The 12,667-nt window shown below is 40.3% G+C and overlaps 1 protein-coding gene across 1 annotated transcript in view; it reads left to right on the top strand.

The window, feature by feature from the left end:
- The first annotated feature begins 329 nt into the window (after positions 1-329).
- Positions 330-12,667, top strand: part of GLIS3 (GLIS family zinc finger 3) — a 439,240-nt gene continuing 426,902 nt past the window's right edge. The window contains exon 1 of the mRNA XM_006094116.3: positions 330-646. The gene's annotated coding sequence lies outside the window, so the exon portion shown is untranslated. The remainder of the gene's footprint in view (positions 647-12,667) is intronic.

The raw sequence follows: 12,667 nt of genomic DNA, 5'->3' as shown, positions 1-12,667 counted from the left end.
ACATCCACACGCCTCCCAGGGCCGCCTCCCTCCCTTCCTCCCCCTTCCCCTATCCCAGTGGCCGCGTCCACACTGCGCCGCTCGGGCAGCCCAGAGCGCGGCGCGCACGGGCACCAGCGCTGCCCCTCCCCGCGCTGCCCGTAGCCGTAGCCGTCCAGGCTCGCACCAGCACTTCCCCGATGGAACCCGACGAAACCAATTAGCCAGTATCCCAGGCCGGCCCCAGACGCATCCCCCGGCCCAGGGCGAGGATGAGCTGGACAGGCGAGACACAAAGTCGAAACTCAACTTTGTAAAAACACTATTTGCGTGTGTGTGTGGGTGGGTGTGTAGGGGGGGGGGGAATGAGCTGATGCCGAGGGTCCAGCCACCCCCCTTCTGCCTCCTCGCCTCCCCCTTCCCCCCCGCGGCTGCTGCCCTCGCACACGCGCGCGCACTCAGGGCACTTGGGCCGGGTTTCCGCGCTCCGTCCCCAGGCTGGGATGGGAGTTTTCATTTCAGAAGGAGGCAGAACCCGCGGAGCGTGCTGAAGGGCTGGAGCCCCAAGTTTCTTCTCGCCAGCGCTGGCCGTCCGCTGTCACTCGCGCAGGCTGGCCCGGGGAAGGGACCCGCACTCCGGCTTTGTTTTGGAAATCCCGGTTACCTGGTAAGTGGATGCCATAGGAACTTTGCTCGCTGGCGACAGAGGGGATGAAACCGGCGCTTGAGAGTGTGGGGGAGTTAACGCTGGGAGACACAAACTAAGGATTAGAAATAGTTTTCCAGGCTGAGCTGGTGTTGTTTGCGCGGTTTTAAAGATACGCGCATCCCCACCCCCCAGATTCTCTAATAAAAGATCTGTTTACTCAGATAGCGACCCTCAAGACAGAATCAAGCTGTGTTCTTGTCAGTTGCCCAAGAGCGTCCAGTGTAGAGAACGGAAAGGAAATCAACAAGGTTTAAAAGTTTCTCTAATTAGGGAGTTTTTTTTATTTTTTGTGTTTCTTTTTTTCAACTACAGGGGCCAGAGGGCTCCGTAATCAGGGAAAGTTACAGCACAGGGCGCGTGGGCATGGTTGTGCATGCCACTCATGAGTCTTCACTGAAGGGAAACTTTAGGAAAGTGGGAATTGATGGGGTGACCTGAGGTCTCGTGAACACGGGGCTGTAGTTGTCTTTGCCAGTTCCACGTGTTTGTGGAGCTTCAAGAAGGTTGTTTTCCACGCTCGTGTCTTTGCTCAAGCCGAAGTCCCCATTGCTCCAACAGGTCCTGGGATTGGGGGTCCCTTAATTCGTCGCGAGGACTGTCTGGTGACCCATATCCTCCTGATCATAACTATAACCTCCCACGCTGCAAAAGGCGCAGACACATGTAGACGCGCACACTCCCTACCCGGGGTTCATCACCTCCCGTTTACATTTTTATGGGGCCCGACAAAATGTCAGCACTGTTTGGAAAATGTCTCAGTTTCAGGACTTTGTCCCGCGTATGGCTCCAGCCCCTATAAATGACCCTGTGTGTATTTTGAAGTCGGCCGAGAGCTGCGCTCTGGAAAGCGTGAGTGAGCAGCCGGCTCCCTCCTAGACACACACCTTGCCCGGAGCGACACTTCCAAGTTACTCACTGGAGCTGACAAGTCACCTCAGGGATGAGGAAGTCACCCAAGTGTCTGGAAAACTTGGCCCTGACAGATTTGTCATCCTATGGATGATTCAATTAGGTACCCGGAGGGAGAAACTTTGGGAAAGGTTGTTTCTGGCTTCACGGGTCGCGCCCTCGACTTGTTGGGGGTATTTGGGAGGCAAGAAGTGAAAGGACACCTGAGGGTGAGGACACTGGCCCTGCGGGGGCCGTGCGCTCCCGGAGTGGCGAGCCGGAACGTGGTTCCTTCTGGATTCCGGCTCAGGCTGGGCTGTCTTCGGTCCGGGTAGCCAGGGCTTCCCAGCGGTGGGCCAGCATTGGCTCTTTCGGCCCGACTTACTCAGGGCTGGGTTGCACAACAGGAAGCCCGCACCAGTTTGTTTTGTCTTGCTGAGCTCGCTAGCGGACGGGGTTGAAGGTTTGGGGCCCAGGCGGTCTGGCACTGACCAGTCGCAGCCAGGCGCCCGGGGCCGGGCTGTGTTGCCTCCGCTCCCAGGCACGCCCCTTGCTCCGTACCAGAGAGACTAGGGGCGCTGGCCTCGGACCCCCGCGAGCCAAGCTACGGGAGTCAGGAACAGATGAGGGCTGCTATCCTCCTTCCCTGCCATACGCACCTCTCCCTCGCCTGGTGTGTTCCCAGTACCTCTCCGGATCTCTCCAGCTCTCCTGGAAGACAGGCACCCTGCACCTCTGCTCTGTATTCTTCTTCCCTTCTCCCGCCCCGCCCCGCCCCCTCTCCAGGCTTCCTAGACCCTCATCCCTGGAGCATCTAAACCCTGGGGCAGGGGGTGGAGATGTGGAGGGTACTTCTGGAATCGCGGGGTTCAGGGTCTGTAGGTACTGGACTCTGCAATTGCAGCCCCCTTTTATAGAGAGGTGGGCTTTGAAACCTCTCCCCACCTACTTGCAGGACATCAGCAGCTCCCAGAATTTGGGCCCATGGGCCTCGGAGTTTGTGAGGAGAGGGATGGTCTGCAGCTCCCCCCAGTGGGCCAGCCCTTTGTAGGTTATGGGAACTGGAAATCTCAACTACATACTGTATAGTCTGTTCAAGCCAAATGGGACCTTTCTCAGAGATCATCCGCGGATGAGGAAACAGATCCAGAGGGTTTTAGGGTTTTGCAGAAGGCCTCACAGCCCGTTGTCAGACACAGGACAAACACTCAAGTTTCCCAGTCTCAGTTCAGAGAGCATTTTATTGGCCTGAAGGTGAACTCAAGACAAATGCAGTCTCCTGTCCCCTCTGAAAGCCTTGATGAGTCATGATTTCTGCCTTGGGAGTTAGCCAGATGTCTGTTTCCCCTTCTCTGAGTTCCCAACTAGACCTCCCTTTTTACACTAAATTGGTAAACTTTTTTGGGGGGGTATAAAATGTATTGTGTTACTTTAAATATCCATATTCCTTCTCTTCTCCAAGTTTGCTTCCAGAGGTGCTGTGTGAAACAGGTGCAACCTGCAAAGGTTTGCAGAAAAAGGCTGCAATGAAGGTTGTTAGGGGCAAGTTTGAAGCTATTTAGAGACAGGAGTCTGTGAAATTATGTTATTTTGGCAATTGGGAACATGCTGAAGTTTAAGGATCGCCTTTTAGTGCATTACAGTTGTTACATGTTTTCACTAATTGTTTTTGCTGCCAGACTAGTCCTAACACTATATACCCTTGAAAGGAAGAGTGGGGGCCATTTCTTTTCCAGTTACTTTCAAAATGCCTTTCATTATTGATAGTTGAATTCTTTTCCTTTGTTGCTCAGAGGACTCAGCAATCCTTGAGGATGAGTAGTGAAATCTAATTGCTGCTATAATGGTCTCTCTCCTTGGTTCACATTGGCCCAATTTTGAGGGAGCATCTTTCCTTTGACCGCTGATTAAATTCAAGTTTCATAATAGTAATCTGTTTGTCAGTGATTCAATACCTGGGGTCAGTTAGTTTCCTCAGAAGGAATGATTATTATTCCAAATAGGAAAAGCAACTTTTTTTGATGGACTCCAGGGTCCACATCAACTAGTGGATAAAATTCCTGTTGGGCCAAAATAGCCAGGGTGGGGAGGTTAAATAGTAGCAAATAAATGTTTTGTACTAGCCCGCCTTCATTTATATGACAGCAAGTGGTCTTTCCATTGTTGTAGAAGAGAGCTCAGTGTTCTTAGTCTTTTTTCTCTGAGTGCTCTTTCCTGCTAGTAAATTAAATCTGAGGACATTCTTTCCACTGTTGTCTCTATCATATTGTAGTTATTGATCTCTGGAGTTGGAATGTTAATTTGTAATTCTTTCATAATATGGAAGAAGGAGACAATTCAGAGTGGCATCCCGGGCACATTCTCTTCCCTGTAAAAGTCATTTTCTGTAGAGGATATTCTAAAGAAGGTGGAAATACAGGACTTAACTCTAACTTCTGACATAAGTTTGGTTGGCTGATAGAATCCATCAGGATTGAAAATAAATTTAAAACATAAATGAAGGGCACATAAGAAATCTGTGCAATAAAAACATGCTGTCTGCCTCATTCCAGGAGGTTGAGACATATAACAAAATCTTTAAAATGACACTAAAAAGAACTTTGATTAAAAGATGCCCAAGATCCAAGTTTTCCATTTACTTCAGACAGAACTGACACAAAACCCAAATTTTTTATTGAAATAAAGTAAAATAATGATACAGAAAAGTGAGTATATCTTAAGCTTGATGAATTTTCACAAGCTGAACACAACTAAATAACTAGCACACAGATCAAGAAATAGAACATTACCAACACCCAGAAACGTTTTTATTAGTTCCTTTCAGCCACTATGTTTTCCCCAGAGTAACCACTGCCTTGACTTCAAACAGATATATTAATTTTTTACCTGTTTTGATAATACCGTATGTAAACAGAATAATTCAGCATGCACCCCTGGGTCTGGCTTCTTTCTCTGACATAAACTTTTAGTAGGTCAGGTAATTTGGACAATAATGAGACAGAAGCCCTAGATTCTATCCTACTGATGGTCTGATTAGGGGGACTGAACAATCTATGTACATATAACATGAGTGAAACGTGTAGTGTGAAGTCAGCTGAGGGTGAGCAAGGAGAAATGCTGAGGAACATCTTCCGCCATGACAACCCAAAATGCTTTTGGCAGTCCCTCTGTTAGGACTGACAGCCCCCACGGCAAAAGAAGTGCCTGGTCTCAGTACTAAAATGGCTATTTGTTCTGTGGCTTTTAGCTAGGATTTTTTGTTGTTCATGAGTATGCCAAACAAGAGTAATGTGTCTGCTCAGAAGAGTGGAACAGTTTTTATGCAGCTCTTTCCCAATAGAGAAAGGAATAGGTTAGGAGGAATAGACTAGGAAATATGCAACTGTAGTTAAACTGATTCAACAGGACACAGAGTGTAGGATTCATGATTGTGTGGTCACAACTTACTTATACTGTATTTATTCAGGCAACAAATGGTAAATATAGGAATCAAATATGTAAATATATAGTTACACATTTTATCTATACAATCTTTTCAGAATAGTATAAAATATACATGTGTGAAAATATAAATGTATGAAAAATCTATATGTAACATGTAGTGTGAAAAATATAAATAGGTAAGCCTAATATGAGACTATGTATATATAATGGCTGGGGAATGTTGAAAGATAAATTATACATAGCACCAAAGCTTAATGAATTTAGAATTTAGATAAAACACAAATAAGGCTATGTAGAAAGTTAAGAATATTAAGAGAGGTATGTAAAGTAAAACAGTTAGCATTTATTGGGTCCTTCTATGTACCAGGCACTGTGCTAAGCAAGTAACATGCATTATCTCATTTAATATTATATAATGCTATGAATTAGGTATGATAGTGTAATTCTCACCATTTTACAGATCAGAGACATAAATTAAGAGAGGATCAGGTAAGGTATAAGGTGAGCATTTGGGCTGGGCGTGGAGGCTAAGTGGGATCTGGATTTGGGGAAAAGGAGGGCAAAAAGAGAGGAAGAGAAAGACCACTTAGGTGGGACTCTGAGGCAGTTTGATAGGATGAACAGAAATAAGGATCCAACCATGTTTCACTTTGGGAACAAAATCAGGGAATTTGTCTGTAAACTGGAATTGAGAAGGCTCTAAATAGTTGAGAGCAGACTTGAAGAAAGCTGGTGGGCCATTTTTGTCTGATGTTATCTTTTCAAGGCCAAGGACAGGAACAACTACACATTCCTTCAGGTGCACCTTCAGTCTTGCCCACCTGGAGATGGACAGATAGGGTTACAGCACCAGGTCAGACCCTGTCCCAGGCTTCCTGATACAGAGATTAGACTTTCTGAATATCAGTTATTCTTGAGATTCTAAGCCAGACCTGTGAAGTTTCATTTCTAGGCCTGCTGAACACTGTACACAAAAAACTAACCAGATGCCAGGGCTGTGTATAAATTCTTGTTATTCTTGTGTGTGAAGAAATGGATTAATGTTTTCCCAACCTTTTTAGCATGACCAATAGATTCCACTTCTGTCTGTAACTTGACTGAGTCATTCATTTAGTTTAGTTTTTTTTTTTAATAAATATGTTGTCATGTTGGTTAAGGGCCTAGTCATTGTTATGGACATTCATATTTCTTCAGTGATGTCACTGAACATTATTTAACTTGTATAAAACTTCTGTCTACCAACAGCTAAAAATAGTTACATTGGTCACCAATTACACTGAAGGAAAGAAATCACATATGATAGGGATACTTTATTATACTTGGATATTTGGTTTAATGAGTGATAAATTCAATTTATTTTTAGAATCTTTCATAGGTAACTGTTTATTACCTTTTTGAGAGGATTATACTTTTTAGCTTTGCAAATAGCTATTCACTAAATGACACACTAAATGACAAAGAATGTGCTTTTCATTTGCAATATTTTGCTACCTATGTATCTCCTTGTGTGAGGATTTTTGTTTTTAAGAAAAATCCTCAGCCAGTTACTTTTCTTTTATATTTCTGAAGAAGTTTTGTGTCTCAAACCATGGCCATGTGGTATTCACTCTTTGCAATTCAGGTCATTAATTCAGCAGTGACATCATAGGGAATGTGTTCGTTTTTCCATTTCAAATTCCTCTTCATAGTATCTGATGGTTAAGTCATAATAAGAACACATTTTAAAAACTCAAAGGCAGTTATGTGTTAATTTAAACTTTTCCCCTGTTAGCATTGTAAGAATGAAGTTTTATTCCAGGGAAGAGTCATCTGTCCTCTGCGAAGGGGAAGATCTAAAATTGTCAGTCGTTTTGATCCTGATTCTGTTATTTGGTTAAGTGATATTTATAGAGCACAATTCATCAATTGATGTATAATATGTAAAAGACAAAGTGAAAGATAACAGTGGTAGGAGTGCAGCCTTGTATTATTTAGTCCTTATTTTCCAGAAAGCTAAAAATGTTGAACATTTAGATCTCTTCTTTATTACAGCTATGTTTTGGTAGTTGTTTTAGTTTGGCAGTTCAACTCTGTCTATATCAGCAGCTGTTCTTGATAGGTACCTGGGCAGGTACATAGTCCAAATGCTTGTATAACTGGCATTAATGCTTTTTTTACTGTAATTTGCAGTATGCAGCCATGTATACCCATCAATAATAGAAACAAAATGATATTTAATCATTAATACATTTAATGCACATTGATAGCTAATATTTTATTCCAGTCTGTTATAAAACTTCTTTCACTATTGAATAATTCATTTCAGGGTACACCAATGGATTGAAACTATTTTGCAAATACTACTTTAGAGAGAATATTTTGTTAAACATAGATCTAGGAACTTATGGTCCATATTCAACCTTGGCCAGTGCATTCATTAGTTGATTCTTATATGTGATCTGACCAGGGATCGAACCCACAACCTTGGTGTATTGGGACTGCACTCCAACCAGCTGTGCTACATGGGCAGGGCCTATCTGTGTTTGTCTTAAAAATATTTTTGGTTCCAAGTAATTTTCTTTGTGTGTGATTTCTTAAAGCTGACCAAGGAAATCCCCCTCTCCCTTGCTATTTTCGGTAGGGCCACAGTTTTCTAGAACTTTCTGTACTCATTGATGAGTTAATGACTGAGGCAAAGTAAATGAAATATTTGTAGGTAATTACTACTAAAAGTAGTAACATTGAGTAAGCTTGTGGGATATAAGAGTTGTATAGATGCATTGAACTGTGGAAAGTGGATTATAAGAGAGTTTACTGAACTTTTAATATTGCCCTAAAGCAGTATTAACCTGAAGGTTCTGAATTTCTTCTAGAATTCCAAAATTACTATAGCAGTGTGTATAAGGTTCTCAGTGCTACTTCTGATTTTTATGTTAGAGAATAAATTCCTGCATTGTATTTGGTCATCCCTTTTTTTCTACTCTCTTCCTTTTCTCTTCCTCTCCCCCCTCTCCCATTCTTTCTGTCCCTCTTTTCCCTTCTGTTCTTCCTTACCTCTATGTCCTGTCCCTATTTACTGCCTGTATTTTGAATATCATGGCCACTGATTTAAATTTAAAAGGGTACTGCCAGATATTTTACTCTATAAATATAGGGAATATTGTTTTCACTTTTGAGAAAATTCTATGAAATATAAAATTGTTTTAAAAGTTAAGATGTATGTATCCCTAATTAGATAGCTAAGGGTTTGGAATCCACAGATAAAACAAAGTCAGGGATTCTATTAGATGGGATCCATAATGTTCATTATATTATCTTTTCAAGTGGTCTTTGGAAGAATGGTCTTGAATCTCTGAAGGGAACACTATAACTTTTCTTTATATTTTTTAATTGGTATAACTCAGAGCTAAGCCTGCTTTAGAAAACGTACTTTCTCTTTTTTTATTTCATCATATTAGTGATTATGTTGTTTGAGTAACATCTGTACATATTATTATTCAAAATAAATATGTTAATAACCTTAGAATTACCAACATTAGACCATGGGAATGTCCAAATATCTATATGGTCTATATGTACTAGTTATCAGGTATAACCTCCCTAAATTTTTGCTCAATAATGTGGAATTATCCCAATGATGTGGAATTATCCTAGCCCTGTTTCTGTGTAACTTCTGTTCTAAAGTCTGTGAATCTGTCAGTTTCACTGAATAAAGTTATGAAACCACAGAAATGATCAACTATACTTTGTTGTGGGTTAATCATAATATAGTACCCTCTCTTTCAATATAGAGAAAAGATATTGTACCTATCCAATGCATTTCCTCTATAATATCCTCCAGCTTCACAGGCTTATGTTTGCACTTTCCTCTTGTTAAAATTGCAGACAAGAATAATTTTGATTTATTGGTGACATCTAATATAGCTGTGTTTATATTGTTGCCAATAAAATGACTAACACGATTGGCTTTTGTTTATACAATCTTTTCTGAGGAGTCAGTCACCTGTGTTAGGACAAGGTACATTCTGCTTATTAAAATGAACTCCTGGGATCTAAGAACATTCAGCTCTATCTGTCCTTGATTGAATTGCAAAATGTGCTTCACACGGCAGCCGTGCATGAGAATAACTTATATTATCTATCAATAGGCTTTTCATTTCTATATTCTTCTGGCTACAAAAGCTGTAACTAGAGAAGCCCATGGGAATAGCATGGGCCTATTAATGATCAAGGCAGTGATGTTGAAAAGGCAATGTTAATGAAATTATACAATCATTAACCCAAAGGGGGAAAAATAAAAAGAATCAATAAAAACTCTACTTTAGATGGCTTAGACATATGTATAAGAAACCAGCGCAGGAGCAGTTTGTGTGCTTACCAGTATTTTGTGCCTCAAGATCAGGTTTTCCAGGCAGGGTAAGAAATGCTTGTAGCATAAGGAATGGAAAATAAAACAAAGGCTAAATGTAGCCTAAGGAAATGAAATGATGTATGAAAATTAATAATTAACTGGCTCATCAGATGAATTATGAGTCTAGATGAGTTTATTAATGATATTTACTAAGAAAGGGCTTTTGGCTGTAAATAGGCATTATAGAGCTCATGTTTTGAGAATTTTCTTGAATGGATGAGTTAACATTGCTTTTTGTTTGTTTAATCTTTTAATCCATGAGAAAGTGCCTAAGCCTTGGTTTTAGAAGATAGAGAAATGATTTTTGTGATTTGATTCAAGTCACAAGTTTCCCAGAAAACTAGAGAAATTATTAAATGGTTTTGTGTCTTATTTTCCTTAGAAGCAAAGTACTTTTTTTCTCTGACTTGACTTACAGTAGTGTTTTTGAGTTTGACAGTGGTCAAAAGTGAAGATCTATTAACTCATGTTGACTCCTGTAGCCGAATGAATGTTTTTATTGTTTGAACCAATGGAGTATTAAACATCTAAATGTATCAATATATCCGATTTTCAGTACATTAATTTTGCTTTTTTCTTCTTTTATTTCTGTTGATACCTTGGGGTAGTGTAGTTGGAGGGAGGCCAGAAGAAAAGTAATGCTGGAGAACTTGATAAGTTTTTAAATAGAAAGGTACTCTTCCAATGGAATCTTCCTACCAGTTAGGTTTTGATACTTATTAGTTGGCAAAATTTAATCCTAATATCCATCTTTTTATGGTAAGTGTTGTCTTTCAGCACATTGATGGCATGAGAGCCTCCTATCAACTCTTACTTTGATGGAGCGGGTAGGTACTATTTTTGCTTCCATGTCTCCCAATTTAAGTGCCATGGGTATAAAATCTACATATTTATTTCTGATCATAGTAAATGGGTATTTTTTATAATCTTCCTTATCTTAATTATCTGGGAGAACAGAATTTCTAGAGACTGTAATGATTATCATCAACTTCCTCATTTTATGGATGAAAACTGTAAGTCCAGGGAAGTCATAAATGATTTGCCAGTAGTAGAACTCAGGTGACCTGACTTCTGGTTGAATGCTCTTTTCACTCTGACTCAATGAGGATGTGTCTTTCTTAAAAGTTAGCAGTTTATTCCTTTTTTTGTTACCAAGTGGATTTAGAATTGTACATGATCATATGGCCTAGCTAAAAAGTATATAAAATATTAGAATATGAATAGACAAAATTGACTTTTAAATTTAATGCTTGACAAATCAGTTGGTATGATTAATGTGAAAACAATAGGCATATTTTCACATACAATTTATTTTATTTTTGTCTTGAGACTCTTTTTTTCAGCGCACATGCCATTGACTTCTTGGTTGTCCTTTATGGTATTAATCACATTACTTTTAGGCTGTTACTTTTTTAGTTACAAAATTTAAGTAGTTTTGTTGTTTTTATTTTCAACCTAAAGCTATTTAAAACAGGAGTATAGTATATAAAAGAATAAAATAAATATCCAATCTGACAGGCAGGAATGTATGTCTGATAATTAAGTTTTCGGTGTTTTAATTAATCTTACTTTTCACAAACTTAACCTTAATAATGATCAAGTCTAATGCCAAGTACCTACTTACGTGTTTTATCCATATTTTTTGATGATAATTTCTGCTTGTTGTGATCTTGCTGCCAAAAATTACTCCCTTATTTTTAAAAACTTGGAAATGGGCATAGTCTGCAAATCTGCAGACATTGGTCACTTGGACCATAGTCTTAGTGACTCATATTCCCAGTCATGTTGGATAATTCATCATTTTTAACAAGTTGCCAATACAACGTATTTATCTTGCCTTGTGTGTGTGTGTGTGTGTGTGTGTGTGTGTGTGTGTGTGTGTGTGAAAATAAGTGCTTTCTTATGCAGGATTCAGAGTGCTCAGAAAATAGTTTTTATCAATGAGTGGAGAATAGATGGCTACTATAATCTGGCAAAGCATAGAGAAATTAAATGATTCTTATTCACAATCAACCAATAAATCAATAGAGCAGCTGGTAATACATTTGAATTCTTATAAATAGATATAGCAAAAAAGGCATTGGAATTTTTCCAATGTAAAAAAAAAAAGAAATCTTACAACTGGCCTGATATCAGGGTTCATTGCTTATTATTCATAATGAACTTAAATGATACAGGTTTGGATAAGCCTGGACATATTTGTTCATTCTCGAAAACTGTAGTGAAGGGAAGGGCAGGAACAAGACCTAGAAGTGTCTCTGAGGACTACATGGCATGGAAGTATTAAATGTGACAGACTGATAGAATTCTTTGTTCTTCAATCTTCTTCTAAGGATACTTTTCCCATTGCTTTTTAGAGAGAGTTGGGGTGGGGTGGGGGAAGAGAAACATTGATGTAAGAGAGACACATCAATTGATTGCCTCCTGCACCTGCCCAGACCACGGCTGGAGATTGAACCTGCAACCCAGGTACATGCCCTTGACCAGGAATTGAACCTGTGACCCTGTGGTGCATGGGCTGATGCGCTAACCACTGAACTACATGGACCAAGGCTAGAATTCTTAATAAAATAGAGAATTGGTAGAGATGAGGGGAACCTTTCCAATTTTATATTGTTAGTAATTTTTGAAGTTCTTTAACATATGGACACACATAGTCAACTTTGCAGAAGGCACAGTGAGTGCTTGACTTGAAAATGAAATATTTTTGATTTTCTAAAATGATAAAAGAAAAAAAAAATTCATGAAAAGTTTGCCTTCCTTGCCAAACCGGTTTGGCTCAGTGGATAGAGCGTCTGCCTGCGGACTGAAAGGTCCCAGGTTCGATCCCGGTCAAGGGCACATACCTTGGTTGCGGGCACATCCCCAGTAGGAGGTGTGCAGGAGGCGGCTGGTCGATGTTTCTCTCTCATCGATGTTTCTAACTCTCTATCTCTCCCCCTTCCTCTCTGTAAAAAATCAATAAAATATATTAAAAAAAAAAGAAAAAAAAGAAAAGTTTGCCTTTCTTGATATTCTGTCTTTGATGATTGGTGGGGCCATTCATTTGGGAGTTGAGTTGGAAATATTTGTCTACGACATTGAGTGGGTCCTTCAGAAAAAGTAGAAATCATTCAGTTGGGGATATTTGGCCACTACTGCTTATACTCCGTCCATATTTCCTCTGTTTGTTCAACTGTGGATTTTTTCCAAGACTGTCATGTCTATGTAAAAGAAAACAGACTGCATTCATTAGGAGTGGTGGTACTTAGTCACCT

This window comes from Myotis lucifugus, unplaced genomic scaffold, assembly GCF_000147115.1.
Source record: "Myotis lucifugus unplaced genomic scaffold, Myoluc2.0 scaffold_130, whole genome shotgun sequence".
In the NCBI taxonomy this organism is placed as follows: domain Eukaryota; kingdom Metazoa; phylum Chordata; class Mammalia; order Chiroptera; family Vespertilionidae; genus Myotis; species Myotis lucifugus.
The sequence above is the reverse complement of the archived record's forward strand: the minus strand, read 5'-3'. Positions and strand labels throughout refer to the sequence as shown.